This window comes from Typha latifolia, chromosome 15, assembly GCF_019914945.1.
Source record: "Typha latifolia isolate L0001 chromosome 15, TyphaL0001v2, whole genome shotgun sequence".
NCBI classification, from domain to species: Eukaryota; Viridiplantae; Streptophyta; class Magnoliopsida; order Poales; family Typhaceae; genus Typha; species Typha latifolia.
The window spans coordinates 4110018-4126628 of record NC_133100.1 but is presented as its reverse complement, the minus strand read 5'-3'; positions in this window follow the sequence as shown (position 1 = coordinate 4126628).

Genomic DNA, 16611 nt, shown 5'->3' with positions numbered 1-16611 from the left:
ATATTTGTTCCACCCTAATCCAAAATCAATTACACATGCTATCAATGTATCCTCTAATCATTGAATAGTATGCTCAGATTGACCATCTGTCTGTGGATAATAAGCTGTACTAAATTGTAATTTTGTTTCAAAAGACTGATAAAACAGCTTGCAAAATCCAGACACAAAACAAGGATCTTGATACGATCTCCCCTTTAGGCTAAGGTTTAATCTCTCCCGATTTCCAGATCTGGACAGAATCTGATACGGAACTTTAGAAATAGATCCTGAAAGATACCACCATCAGATCGACGTGAGATTTTCATATGTTGTAGCTCCGGGAAAGAGCTTTCCAACAAATCATGTTTCGGGCGAATTGGATGTATAGATCTCGAGATATCGTCCGGTTAGGGGACAAACATCAGGGGGTCTGTCTTTGGATCCGCGGATGGAGGCACGAGATCCTAGATGATAGTGGATGGTGGTGGGTCGGCGTTAATGGGGTGGCACCGGTGAATAAGTGGTGGTGGAAGGGTTATGGGTGATGAAACGATTAGGGAAAGTGTTGGATAGATTGGAAGAAGGGGGAGAAGTGGGCCGCCCCTAAGGGACTAGGGTGATTGGCTGGTCGTGGGAGGTTAAAAGCGGCGTCGCCGGGGATTGAGAGAACGGGAGCGAAGAAGACGAAGGAGACAAGGCAAAAACTGAATTCATCAATAATCAAATATGGTTGCCATCCACACCTTTAGAGGCTAACTAAACAATTCAAAATTGATAATTATTAACCCTAAAACAGTAAATTTTTGCTGATTGCTTGGAACGCGCCCGATCGCGTTCAAACGCACATTTCACGTTCTCTATTTTTGCGAACCTGATGCAGGCGTTCACAAGTGCGTTCGAACGCACTCCATCCGCGTTCAAACCCGACATACAGAAAACTTATTTTTCTATGAAATAAACACTAAAACAAGAATAAAAGACACCCCTAAAGTGTATCTATGTTTGAGACGTCACCGGCGAAGTCCAAATCGTATCAATCCACCACGCTTCCATACACCTTGTCCTCAAGGTGACTCTAGTCAAACTTGCCGTTTTCGGTGGGTGATGAGTCGAGCTTCGATACTTGTACTCCTACTGGCCCAAGGTGGAATTCAGGTCCGTCTACATTGAGTCCGCTTGGCCTCGGGTGGTCGAACCAATTGACTCAGTGTCAGTTCAGCAATAGAAATCTTGTGCATCCGATTGTCCTCGGGAGATCGAGTTAGATGTAGTTGGTGGATCTAGATTTTGTCCTCCTAGTGACTCGAGTTAGGTTCAACAAGCCGAACTGACTGTTAGTTGTGCTCTCGTTCTGCCCACTCCATGGATTAGGATCCAAGTCAAATGTATCCTGGTATAAGCAAACTCGACTTAATTCAAGTAGAGGGTTTTTGATCATGACCCTTCTTTTCATTCCTTCCCACCAGAATTTCTTCTTCAACTCATAATACAATTTTGTTCCCCCGGGATGCATAGCATAAGCAGAAGTATGAGCTTCATTTAAAATTTCATTTCTATGTTCTTCACAATTAGGAACATACAATTTGCCTCTAAATGTAGTATCCCAGTAGAGTCTATAGAGATTCTATTTATTAGAAATTTGTACTTGTTTCACAATTTGCATATCCGTAGTATCAGCTTCTAAGATGCACTAATTTTATCTATCAATGTAGGTTTGATAGTAAATTGTGCTAACAAACCAACTCCACTACCCTTGGTCACAATTGGAACTTCTAGCTTTTGCAGATCCTTAAGTATGTTTGTTGGGTAATCAAATATGCTAGACTCCCAGCTGATTTTCTTCTTAAGGAATCTACAACAACTTTTGCTTTACCTAGATGATAATTTATTGTATAATCATAATCTTTCACTAATTCCAACCATCTCCTTTGCCAAAAATTAAGCTCTTTGTGGTTAAACAAATATTTTAGACTTATTTTATTTGTACAAATTTCACATTTTTCCTCATAAAGATACTGTCACCAAATGAGTAGGATAATTCTATTCATAATCTGTCAACTGCCTAGATATATATGCTACTACTTTACCATTTTGCATTAAAAACACAACTTAATCCTCTGCGTGAGGCATCACAATACACTTGGAATCCTGTTTCACTACAAGGAATAACCAGAATTAGTGCATAAGTCAATCTTCTTTTTAATTCCTGGAAACTATTTTCACTCTTCATTCCACTCAAATATTTGGTTCTTCTGAGTTAATTTGGTAAGAGGCATAGCTATTGTTGCATATCCTTCTACAAATCTTTTATAATACCTAGCCAAACCAAGAAAACTACATAGTTTTGTGATATTAGTTGGTTGACTGCGTTTCAATACAGCCTCTATTTGGGACTGATCCGCACTAATCCTGGAAAGGCCACTTGATCTAGCCAAAAGTCACATTTCGAAGATTTGACAAACAATTTTTTCTCTCTTAAGATCTGAAGAATTAACCTCAAATGATATGCATGTTCTTCTTCACCAGCTGAATATATCAGTATATCATCAATGAAAACTATTACAAATTTGTCCAAACAGGCTTAGAAAACTTGATTCATCACTATAAAAGCAACTGGACTATTGGTCAATCCTAATGGCATGACCAAAAACTCATAATCTCCATATCTAGTGCGAAAAGCAGTTTTAGAAATATGCTCCTCACGAACATTTAGCTGATGGTTCTCAAGTCTATTTTAAGAATACTCTAGCTCCTCTTAACTGGTTAAATAAATCATCAAGCGAAGTAGAGGATATTTATTCTTTGTAGTCACTTGGTTAAGCTCTGGTCTATACACAACCTGAGTGTCCCATCCTTCTTGTCAAAAAGAACTGGCGCTCCCCAAGGTGATACATTAGGTCTTATAAAACTTCTTTGTAGTAGCACTTCCAACTTCACCTTAAGTTCTTTCAATTCTATTGGTGCCATTCTATAGGGGATTTAGAGATAGGTGAAGTATCAGGAGCTAAATAATATAGAAAAGTATACTTCCCTATCCATGGGTAATCCGGGAAGATCATCTACAGAAACATCAAGAAATTCTCTAGCAACTCGTGCATCTTCTAATTTGATCTTTTATTAGTATCTCCTGACAGGATAGCAAAACACCCTTACATCCCCTTCTTTAATAATCTACAAGCTTCAAATGCAGAGATTATCTTCATAGGGCTGCTGGATTTATTGCCTTTAATTCTATATTCTGCCCTATTGATGTGATCCGGGTCTAATCGGATCAATTCACGAGGACATTGGGCTCAATCTATAGGGATGGAGGATTTGGATGGTCTTCACCGTTTCACCATTATTAGTACTTGAAGGTGGAGGTGGTTCATGCCAGGGTTTACCTTGCTCTGTTTCAGGCCAAACCCTAGCTATGGGTGGCTCGACCCAAACCCTTGGCGTAGGTGGTTCAGGCCATGCCCTAGGCATTGGATGGGGTGGAGTTTCAGTGCGCCGAACTCCATCTCGTGTGCCTAACCCTGGTGGGTTCGTCCATTGGTGTGCACGCCCAAGGGATGGGTCCACCCAAAACCCTACGACGTCCTTCTCTTCAACCGGTTCAGCGCGCATAGGTTCGGGAGCCGTAACACTCCTCTCTGTTTGTGCTCGTGGAGTTCATTCATCACAGAGTTTGCGAATAGCGGACACCATCTCAGCCATTAATGCTTGTATTGATTGCAAGGATTGAAGCACCTCCGAATTTGTGCTCTCGGGGGTAGTTGGGTAGTCGTCGCCGGTGGTGGATCCCTGACCATAGAAGTCTCACCGGTTACTCTTGATGCCATCCCTCATGTGATTGTCATCTGGTCCGAGGATAACGACGGCTCTGATACCAAATTGTTACGAACCTACTAGAGATGATCCACAACAAGGGAGTGTATGCTTTGATTAGGGCGAATGATGGTAGATGGAGAGGGTGGAAGGAAGTGATGATGGTGAGGAAGATGATGGGCAGCGATGGCGGTGATGAAGGGATATTAATTTACTTCTACTCCTAGGTTATCTTACTTTTACTCCTAAGATAAACTCAAGGCTAGAATACTTTCTTAATGCTTGGATTCTTAACAAAGGTGCCCAACCCCTCTATATATAGAGGTTGGTTACAATGAGTCCCACTAGGACTAGCCTTAAAGGCTAACGACTCGAATTCGGATTTACTTTAAAGGCTTACATGACTTAATTAGATTTGCCTTAAAGACTTACTTGACTTAACAAGACTTGCCTTAACAACTGTCACGACTTATTTGGACTTACCTTAATGGCTCACATGACTAAACTAGACTTGCCTAAAAGGCTAATATTATTAAATAATTAAAAGATAAATAGACTCGATCAATCGAGCGCAATGTCCCAATGAATTGATCCGATCAGACCCAGATCACATCACCCATCAGCTAAGTTCATCACAATTTCCTTTCTATAGCAATCTATATTGACGTGATATGCAGCCAACCAGTCCATCCCCAAAATAACATCAAAATCTCTAGTGGCAAAAGATCTACATTAAACTTCCTATTGCCAAAACTAACTCTGCAAGATTTATAAGCAGAATTAAAAACAGCTGCCTCTTCTACTGGTGTGGCAATCAAAAGAATATCCTCTAAAGGTTCTATTAGTAACATGGCAAAGAAAAGAACTTGAAATAAAGGAATGTGTGGCACTCGGATCAAATCAAACTTTTGTTGTACGCGAAATTAAATTCAGAGCAGATGTGGCCACATCATTGGATGCCAAAGCGTCGTGCTCCGTTATCGCGAAGATCCGACCTGCTCTAGACTCTCGCCCAGGATGAGAGGGACATGCCCCTCCAATTCCTATCCCTCAACCAGCTATAGTGGAAACCCCAATAGGAGCAGTTCTTGAAGATGCAGCAGTGGCAGGAATTGAGGTGGTGTCAACACGTGGATAGTCAAGGCGGGTATGACCAGGCTGCCGACACTCATAACATAAACGTGGATTGGGTCAATCTTGAAGAATCCGCAATAGTGATCCACCAACAAATCCACCTCCTCTTTGGCAGGTGGTCTAGTCACACTAACCTGAGACAATGCTTGGCTAAGTCCTCCAGAACCTCATGAATCAGATCGATGAGCAGATGATCCAGCACTATAACTTCCTTGATAAGGATAGTAGGAAGGGCATTATGACTGCAAAGACACTAAGCTATGCCTAATTTGGAACTATCGAGCTTCCATAGCACTCCTGCCTAGTCCAAATTGTGTCCCAAATTATCGAGCTTCCATAGCCCTCTTCTCGTAAATTACCCCCTCAAGTACCATAGCTCTCTCAATCGTATCAGCATAAGGAATGAGGCCTGTTGCTTCCAAGCTCTGACGTATAGCATAATTCAGCTTTGAAATGCCGAGCTCTAGCTGCTTCATTTGGAACCTTATGGGGCACAAAACGGGATAAAGCACTAAACTTGACCTCATATTCTGCCACTGTCATCAGACCCTGATGTAAATATAAAAGTTCTTCTTCCATCTTTTATTCCTCCAAGCTGGAAAATGTTTTAGATCAAAGGCATCCAAAATAACTCCCAAGTGCTGATGGAGTCTCCTATCCTCAACTTTATCAAGTCTTTCTGTGGCTTTCCACCATTGTTCCGCCTCACCCTTGAGCATAAAGGTAGCAAAGGAAACCTTCTGCTGATCATTGCACCCTAGAGTATCCAACATTTTCTCCATGTCTGATAACTATCCACTGGCCTCCTAGTGGATCAATGCCTCCACATAAATTTATTTAAGGTGATACTCATTATAGGAGATGGATCAGAACTCTCAGCTAATACATCAGCTCCTCTACCCCATAGGATTTCCTCAATAAGTCTTTCTTGACTGTCAAGGAGACGCGAAATAGGATCACAGTCCTCTATCGGTAGGGAAACTTCTGGGACCTCAGCTGTGGAGGTCACCCTAGATTGTGAACCTCTATGACGAGGAGGCATCTTTCTGAGGAAACAATCAAATTCATAAACTGATTAGTGATCAGTCAAAACTCAATAATTTATCTTTTACATAATCCTAAAATCGCAATACTTCCCTAGACTCAAGGTGACAATGTACAACTGCTCTTGATGACATGTCGGATACTTTTCAAACCTAGGCTCTGATAGCACTCTAAAATGAAACACCTAAACCATAAACACATGCATAGCATGAGCCCACACAGCACATGCAAGGCAACTTGGTTAGTTGCGGACAATCAAATAAACCTATATCAACACCATAATTTGAGGTTATATAAGATAAACAACCTAGAGAAAAACATGACTTAACTAGACTTGTCTTAAGTACTTACATAAGAGATAAATAACTTAGAGATAAACATGACTTAGCTAAATCAGCCTTCCTTATCTTTCTTGGATTGATTCTTCGTTTTACCACAGATAGAGTTCGAATCTAGAGAGACTTTGAATACGGAAGTTGTATATCAGGATGTATTCGATCTTCTCCAAGTACGTAATATTTGGTCATCCGTGGAATATTATTTGAATATTTTTCCAAAACTACACATTGATGAATTAGTTAACTAGCAAATTCTAACCTAATAAGACTTAATTAAAGCAAATAAGCAAATAAGATAACTAGACTCAATCCATTGAGCCAAATAGAGCTTGATGTGATCCGATTTCACTCGGTTCGCATTAATCCACCATGCTTCCAACCACCTTATCCTCAAGGTGTCCATGGTGGTTTCCAAACCTACGTTCCCTCTCAAACTTTATGTCCTCGATGTTCATGTGGGTCTTGTCTACCACGAGGAGGAGGGAGCCATGGTGGGTGCTGCTCTAGGGCCCACCGTTTTGTACCATAGTCCGTCCTAGCTGCAGGCTTGAGCCAAGGTCTTAGCACATGCAGTTTAGGCCATGGCTCGGGTGCCATTGGTCCAAGGAAGGTGTTGACGATGGTGGCTTGGACCGAAAGTGCCGAGATTACCACGGATGGAAAGTTAGAGTTTTTGGCCCTAGCTTCCACTGCGGGTGGGAAAGACGGCATCATGACCATTGCTTGGGGCTGCTCCGGTCTTGCTACAATGGAGGGCTCAATCTACAAGGATGGAGGGTGGTCCACCGAAACCAAAGAAGGGATGGTTGTCGCAGTTTGGATGGTCTTCACGGTTTCACCATTATTAGTACTTGAAGGTGGAGGCGATTCATGCCAGAGTCTACCTTCTCCAAGCTAGATTTACGAGGCGGCTATCACCAAATCAGTGTTCAAGAGGCCAACGTTCACCAGACAGCCTTTCGAACCCATGATGGGCATTACGAGTTCCTTGTAATGCCCTTTGGCCTGACCAAACTCCATCCATACCATCATACCTCGACTTGATCCATCATGAACCAAAAGCTAGCACATAAGTAATTTGGGCAATACCAACTGATTGAATAGGTAGGCGTGATGGCCTACTGACTTGACTTCTAGACGACTCATGAGTACACCCGGTGTTCCATGTTTCAGCCTTTCAAGCACAAGTTGCTGCCGAGACAGCTCTTACGACTAGCATACTTGAGACAGCCACACATGACCAAGGGCTCATGCCACTTCGTGTAGACCAAATTTTGATCACACAAGTACAAGTGGAGTGGTCTACCAATGGGAGATCTGACTTGGGAGTCTAAATTCGACTTTATGCACCGGTTCCTAGACGTCTCACCTTGAGGACAAGGTAGGAAGGAAGCTAGGTGGAGTGCTGTGATCCGGATTTGATCATATCGATTTGCAGGGACATTGGGCTCGATTGATCGAGTTTATTTATCCTTTAATTATTTCATGACGTAAGCCTTTTAGGCAAGTCTAGTTTAGTCATGTGAGCCATTAAGGCAAGTCCAAATATGCTATGACAGCCCTTAAGGTAAGTCTAGTTAATTTAAGTAAGCATTTAAGGCAAGTCTAATTAAGTCATGTAAGCATTTAAGGCAAATCCTAATTTTAGTCGTGTCAGCCTTTAGGCTTAGTCGTAGTTGGACTCATTATACTAGAGCTCTATATATAAAAGAGTTGGGCTCCTTTATTAAGCATTCAAGCATTGAGAAATTATTGTAGCATTGAGTTTATCTTAGGAGTAAGAGTAAGATAACCTAGGAGTAGATGTAAATTAATCTCCCTTCACCAGTGCCATTGCTGCCATTCATCTTCCTCACCATCATCGCTCTTTCCACCTTCTCCATCTACCATCATTCACCCTAATGGAAGCCTACATTCCCTCATTGCGGAACTTCTCTAGTTGGTTCGTAACAATTTGGTATTAGAGCTGTCGTTATCCTCAGACCAGAGGATAACCATGTGAGGGATGGCAGCAAGGGTAATCGAGGAGACTTCTACGGTCAAGGATCGACTGCCGGCGATGACTACCGGAGAACACAAGTCTATTGCCCGAACCGCTAACTCCATCACCCTCGACAGCTCAGCCGGAGGTGCTTCAATCCTTGCAAATAATACAAACATTCATGGCTGAGATGGTGTCCGCTATTTGCGAACTTCGTGTTGAACAGACTCCTCGAGCACCAATAGATATGAATGTTGCAACTCCTGAACCGATGAGCACTGAACTAGGTAAAGAGGAGGATGTCGTAAGGTTTGGGGTGGACCCATTCCTTAGGAGTGCACACTAATGGCTAAACCCACTAGGGTTAGGCGGACGAGATGGAGTTCAGTGCACGGAAACTCAACCACATCCAACGGCTAGGGCTTGGTCTAACCTGACGACGCCTAGAGCTTGGCTTGAACCACCCGCGCCCAACGCTTGGAATGTGCCACCTATAGCTAGGGTTTGGCCTAAAATAGAGTATGGTAGACTCTGTTATGAATCGCCTGCACCAAGACAAGCGCTTGAGCGACCTGTAGCTAGAGATTGGCCCGAGCCACCTGTGGATAGGGCAAGCAATGGTCCAAACCAATTGGTCAAGGAAACAATGCCACTGTGGGCCCCCATCCACATGGCAGAAGGGATCCACGTGGGGAACGAGGACATGACATCCATGAAGATGGGCCATTTGTAGGGGCTCAAGTTTGAACCATACCATGGAAGAACCGAACCAAAGTAACAATAGATGGTTTTGGACTTAATTCTCCAAGCTTTTGGTCAAATCCTCTTAGAGTCGAATGGACTACCACCGATTCAGGACCACGATCGTCGGACCGGGATCACATTGGGAGCCACATGCTCAAAAGGATGAGATCACACGGCTGGTACGAAAGATGATGGACCAAGGTATCATCTAGCGAACCCATAGAGCCTACTCATGGTGATTCTGCGTGGATTACCGATCACTAATTGCCATCACCATCAAGGGCCATTATTTGATACCAGGTATCGAGGAATTATTGAACGAGTTAGCCAGTGCCACCATCTGCACCAAGCTAGATTTGGGGATCGACTATCACGAGATAAGGGTTCGGGTGGCTGATATTCATAAGATAGCTTTTGAACCAATGACGTGCATTACAAGTTCCTTGTAATGCCCTTTGGCCTGACTAATGCGATGGCAACCTTTCAACGGCTGATGAACGATGTATTTCACCCACTCCTTCGACGTTATGTTTTGGAGATACTACAAGCGCATGGGCTGAAGGTGAAGAAAAGCAAGTGCCTTTCGGCGCAGCCACGAGTTGAGTACCTAGGGCACCTCATCTCTTTCGCAGGTATCGAGGCGATCGCACAAAGGTGGCTAGAATGGTGCGCTAGCCACGACCGAAGATGCCCAAGGAGATACACCTTGTTAGAGTCTTTTCTTATTGCATTAGTTGTTTATTTTTATTAAAATAAATTTTATGTAGGTCGCATTTGAACTCCGAAAGGGGCGCGTTAACGCCTTTGCAACCGCCTGCATCAGTTCGCAAAAACATAGAACACAAAATGTGCGGTCGGACATAGTCGGGCGGGTGCAAACACCCGTGTGCGAACGCCTACGTTAATTCACATCGATAGTGAACGCGCCTTTTGTGCGTTCGAACGTGGTCGGGCGCGTTCGAACACAATCAACGGGAGTCCATGAGAATTAGAGTTAATAATTATTATTTTGGCTTGTTGGCTAGCCTCTATAAAGCTGTGGATGGCAGCCAAAATCATAATAATGAATATTGGTTTCTTTCCTCCTCTATCATCTCTCTAGTCTCTCTACCCTAATCTCCGTCCTCCCTCTTCACCAACTAGCCACCTCTACCGTTGGCAAGGTCTCATCTAACTTCTAATCTCCCTCGTCTGTCGAGTCCTCTCTCCTCCTTAGGATCTCGACCACTTCTTCCCCTTCGTCTTTATCCTTTAAACTCATCAACCATCCACCCTCATCTCCATTTTCATCCATAACCCTAACATCCATTCCATCCGTCACCACCACCTTCAACCCCACTCTATCGTGTTTACGTCCTAGTTGCAGTTTGAATCTACGAAGGATGTAAATATGAAAATCGTAGATCCGAAAGTTACAGAACGATCCAACTTGGTTTCATAATTTTCTAACTACGGGTGAATATTCTCCCTCGGTTGTGCCGACTGCTTCTTGCAATCAATCCAGATCTTGAAGGGATCGTTCCGTAGCCTATCATTGGTATCAGAGCTCAGTGAACCTTGGACCTCTATTAATGGTGGAGACAAGGAAGATGGCATCAACAAGGAGATCAATTGAGAGCACATCAACAAGGGAAGACTCAATCCACGAAAACCCTAACCTAGAGGCCAATTCCTTTGGTGTGACCACAGTAGGACTGAGTCAACCAACGTCCATGAGTGTAAACATGGGCTTAGCAGATGAACTTTAGGGGCATGTTCCAAACATTGCTGCATAGGGTGGACGTAATGCAGAACCGATCAGCTTCGTCATCTCCTCGACGAAGATCGGTGCCTCAAGAAGGACCAACGGTGGGACCACACTGAACCGATATCCCACAGGTTCAGGTACAATACGTTGATGTCAATGATCCTCTTTTACCTATTCCTACACATCATCTCCCACCTCCAATACATAACCCAAGATCGGCGATGGTGGAACCCGAGAGGTGTGCGGCACAAGTGCGCTTTGACGATGAAGAAGAGTGGCACATAGAGGATGAAGTTGATCCTTTCGAAGATGGTGATGGGCATGCCTGAGGATTCATATAAGGAGAACAACAAGCAAGGTTCAGACCTGTACCAAGGATCATTCGCGAACCCGATAATGCTATTCGGGGAAGAACCGCATGCTTAGACTTCCCAAAATTCTAAGGCGGTGATCCGACGGATTGGGTGTTTCAAGTGGAGCAATACTTTGATTGTCAAGGGATAGTGGAGCGACAAAGATATAGATGGCAAGATTTCACCTCCAAGGTGAGGCATTACATTAGTATCGATCGGCAAATTTGGCAGAATTTTGTAGGAAGATTATACGTAGATTTGGGACAGCGGCTTATGAAGATTTTGCAGCCACATTAAGTAAGATGGTTCAAAGGACAACCGTATTAGAGTACCTGGCAGAATTTGAAAGAGTTACTAGTGTTGCGAGCCACCTTAGCCCGAACTGACATTGATGAGCACATTCATTTCAGGGCTGTAGGAGGAGATCCAGACAGATGTTCGTGCTCTCTATCCTAACACTCTTGAGGAGGCCTTTGAGAAGGCCGTGAGGATGGAGCAAAAGCACAAGGCTCTCAAGATGGCAGCGAAAGCAAGTTGGGGCAATCGAGATGGGCGATTTGTGTCTAGAATGTAGGCTAGAAATTCTGCGGGTTCAAAGGCAACGGCTACTAGTTCTGGAACACGACTACCCTTGAGACCCTCTTCCAATGTTAGAGGAGACATAAGACCCCCTGTTCGAACTCTCACACTTGCCCAGGTGGAGGAGCGAAGAACGACGGACCTTTGCTTTCAATGCGATGAATGTTTCACCCCTAGTCATTGGTGTTCCAAACCGATCGGGAGTGTGATGTTCATCGACGGTCTCGAGGGGGACAATGAGGTTGCTGGTCATAAGGGTGTCTTCAGGACTTATAAGAGGATATCTCAGAATTGCACGTGGCCAGGATTGAGGCGAGATGTGAGGAGTTTTGTCCGTGCTTGCGAAGGCTGTCAAAGCGCTAAGGAAACCACGTTAAAACTGACCGGATTACTACAACCTCTATCGATACCGGACTGTGTTTAGGAAGGCATTTCTATGGATTTTATAGAGGGTCTTCTGCTGGTATGTGGCCATTCTGTTATTTTTGTGGTGGTTGACAGATTGAGTAAATATGCGCACTTTTCTGCATTGTCACATCCATTTTCAGCCAAGTCAGTGGCTGAAATTTTTATTAGAGATGTTGCTAGCATGCCAACCACAATTGTCTCGGATCGTGATCGTGTATTTATGAGCAACTTTTAGATTGAGTTATTTAGATTATAGGGGACTCGATTGAATTTCAGTTTGGGCTACCATCCACAGACGGACGACCAAACCAAGGTGGTCAATCGAGGCATTGAGCAGTACTTGCGGTGCTTTGTTGGAGAATTGCCCAGACGATGGTTGGAGTTCTTACCGTGGGCGAAGTGGTCTTACAACACCGCCTATCGTAGCAGTATTGACATGACTCCATTTGAGGTGGTGTATGGACTCACGGCTCCGATATTATGTGCTTATGATCCAGTTGCATCTGTAGATCGGACAGAGGTGGACTTAGATTTGATGGATAGTCACGCCATATTGAGAAGGTAGAGTGCTCATCTTAAACTTTCTCAAAACCGCATGAAGCAAGTTTATGATCGCAGCTAAAGGGAGTAGGAGTTCGACATCGGCAGTTAGGTGTTGGTGAGAGAGCAACCCTATCGACAGGTGAGCTTGCGTCTGATGCGAATACAGAAGTTAGCACATCGCTACTTCGGTCCGTTTCTGGTGTTAGAGCCTATTGGTCCAGTTGCGTATCATTTGTAGCTGCTTGAAAGGTCGAGAGTGCATCCTGTCATACTATCATCATAATTTTCTCTCAAATATGACACATGATGCATGCCAACCATGACCATGTTATGATATCAAATGCAACTATATATATAATGTATATTGACTACTCGATAATCAGGTAATCAGATAATAATAAAATTATATGCATTTCTCAACATCTTAGTCGTCAATGTCATCTCTGTATGTCATCATCATACTAGACCACTGTGCACAGTCAACACCTAGTACCCGATCTCAACATCTTGCCCGTAAGCTCAAAGCATACTCTGCCATACGCTAAAGGTATCTCAGTAATAATCATATTCTGATATACGCTAAGGGTATATCAAAACCATCCAAATCGAATACCCCACCAGTTAATAGAAATCACATGAGGGTAACTCGCCATACACATGCCTTAGCGAATGGCAGGTGTCTGATTGTCTGTACGCACAGACTCAACTAACCTTGGACGTGGACCACGAGATATCGCATATTAGCGATCATCATCATCAACCCAAGCACCCTTAACCCTAGCGCCTACTCAAGTACCCACATGCATTTTCTATTAACTTTCCTATCAATAAGATTTATACATTTCCTTCTATATGATAGATCACGTGCATATATCCAGTACTATAACAAGTCATGCATATCAGTAATTAAGGTGGTAAAAAAGTCAAGAGGAAAATAATGCAATACAATCTCCAACCATATATCTAACACATGCATATCCCTACTAGTCTATCACATACATACTCATGTTAGGGATCATATCCACATAAAGTCATAACAGTACAATCATCTCCAATCATGGCTATATGTCATCAGCATACTCATATCCTAGATCAGTCTAATCAAATGCGTGATAAAATATGTTCAACTAAAATCATCTCTAGATAAGGTCATATAATCATGCTGGAGGCCAAAACCTACATATACATAATTATATAATAAATCCTAATTTGAGAAAGGCGTCTAGGGGATAAGCCTACTCACGTCCGATCAGAAGACACAAACCATGTATCTCTCACATTCGTCAATCACACGTGAACTCATCGACGGGGTCCACGGGGTCTCACATACGAGGGTTCGGGATCTGAAAATAATTAAGTAGCAAGAAGTTAGCCGTTCATCTAATTAAAATCTGTTCATGTAAAATATGATGATGTATTAGGTTTTAGAATTTCTACTTATCTTTATAACTAGCTAGATTTTTAATTATAAATAAAAATATAAATATAGATAAAAACCTAATTATAATTAAATTGTGGTTCTCACTCTATCTTGATTCATTAGGGACTATGTAGTCATTACTTTATAAAATAATAAATAAATAAGCCTAGTATTTTATTTGTTACAAAATAATAATATATAATAAATTATTAGAATTACTTAAAATGTATCTCATAAGAATATTAGTATAGAAATCTGATAATTATAATTTACAAATCTACCTATTAATCTAATGGAGGTATAAATAAATAAATAAATAAATAAATATAAGTATTACCTATATTTATACCAATTAATCATTAATTATACAAATTATAATTAATAATATTTATATTGAAGAATATATATTACTATTAAAATAATTAATGTCTAAATAATCTATTTGCATTAATTAAGAAAGAATACCTAAATAAATAACATAAATAAAATAAACAAAATAAATAAATAAAAGAAGAAGCTGAGGAAGAAGAAGAAAGAAAGAAAGAAAGAAGAAGAGGAGAATGAGGAGGAGGTAGGGTGCGGACCTAGGCCGGCGGGGAGGGAAGCCGGCCGTTGCTGGCCAGCCAGTGGTAGACGGCTCAGCTCTGGCAAACCCGAGCTAAGGAGGAAGAGAGAGAGAGAGAGAGAAGAAGAAGAAGAGAGAAGAGAGAGAATGAGAGAGAGCTCACCGGTGTCGACGGTTCTAGGGGAGGTGGTGGCGGCCCGGTGCCAACAATGAGGAGAGGAGAGTGTGAGATAGAGTAGAGTGAGAGGGTGAGAGAGAGAGAGAGATATTTAAAGAGAGAGAGAGAGAAGGCGGTGGGGACGTCGACACTATGGCTGCGGTGCCGACGGGCCCACCGAAGCTAGCTTGCCCGACCTAGTGATATGTTTAGTTAGGATCTTTTCTTACTGCATTAGTTGTTTATTTTCATTAAAATAAAATTTTTGTAAGTCGCGTTTGAACGCCCTTACAAACATCTGCATCAAGTTCACAAATACAGAGAACGCATATCGTGCATTTGAACGTGGTCAAGCGAGTTCGAACGCCTGCATCGCATTCGCACATACAAAGAACATCTTTTGTATGTTCGAACACGATCGGCGGGAATCTTCTAGAATTAGGGTTACATATTGTTTTAGGACTTGTTGGCTAACCTCTATATATGTGCGGATGGCAGTCAAATTTATTATGCTATTGGAATATTGATTTCTTGCCTCTCTATCATCTATCTACCCTAATCTCCCTCCTCCCTCTTCACATTCTTTCCACCTCTACTATCGAGCCACCCCTCTTCTTTGGAATCTCGACCATTTCATTCCCTTCGTCTATATCCCTAAATCACATCTACAATCCACCTTCATCTCCATATCCATCCATAACCCTAACATCCACTCCACCCATCACCACCACGATCACCCATGTTATTCCGGGTTTTCATCCCATTTTCAGTTCGAATCTTCGAAGTGCAAATATAAAATTGTAGATCGGGAAGTTACAGATCTAATCCACTTAGTTTCGTAATTTTATGATTACCGCAGAATATTTGGCGAATATTTTTCCACGGTTGTGCGGACTGATTCCTGTAATACATCTAGATCTTGAAAGAATGCGTAGCCTATCTTTGGTTTGAGACCTCATCAATTGGTATCAGAGCTTATCAAGTGGTATCAGAGCAGGCGAACCTAAGACCTCCATTAATGCTTGAAACAAGGAAGATGATATAAACATGGAGACCTATGGAGAGCACACCGACAAGGGAAGACTCAATCCACGATGACCCTAACCGTGAGGCCGATTCCTTTGGAGCGACCATGGCAGTACCGAGTCAACCAACGTTCATGGGTGGAAATATAGATGAACTTAGGGGCATATTCCATACATTGATTCATAGAGTTGACTCAATTCAAAAGGATCACAATAATTTCAAGAAATATGTCATGAACCGATTTGATTCGTCATCTCCTCAACGACGATCGGAGTTTCAAGAAGGACCAGTAGTGGGACCTCATCGAACTGATACCCCATAGGTCCAGGTGCGATATGTGAGTGTCAATAATCCGCTCTTACCTATGCCTACACATCATTCCCCACCTCCATTGCAAAACCCAAGACCGGCCGATGGTGGAACCCGAGAGGCGGGTGGCACTGGTGCGCTTCGTCGATGAGGAGGATTGGCAGTTTAAGGATGAGGTTGATCCCTTTGGAGATGGTGATGGACGTGCTCGAAGATTTAGAGAAGGGGATCAATTCGCACAAAGGTTTAGACCTGAACCAAGGATTTTTCGCAAACCCGACGATGCTATTCGGGGGAGAACCATGCTTGGATTTCCCAAAATTCTGAGACGGTGATCCAACGAATTGGGTATTTCAAGTTGAACAATATTTTGATTGTCAAGATACAGCGGAAGATGCAAAAGTCCAAGTGGCAAGCTTTCACCTCCAAGGAACGGTATTGCATTGGTATAGATCGGTTCTTCGTGGTGGTGGA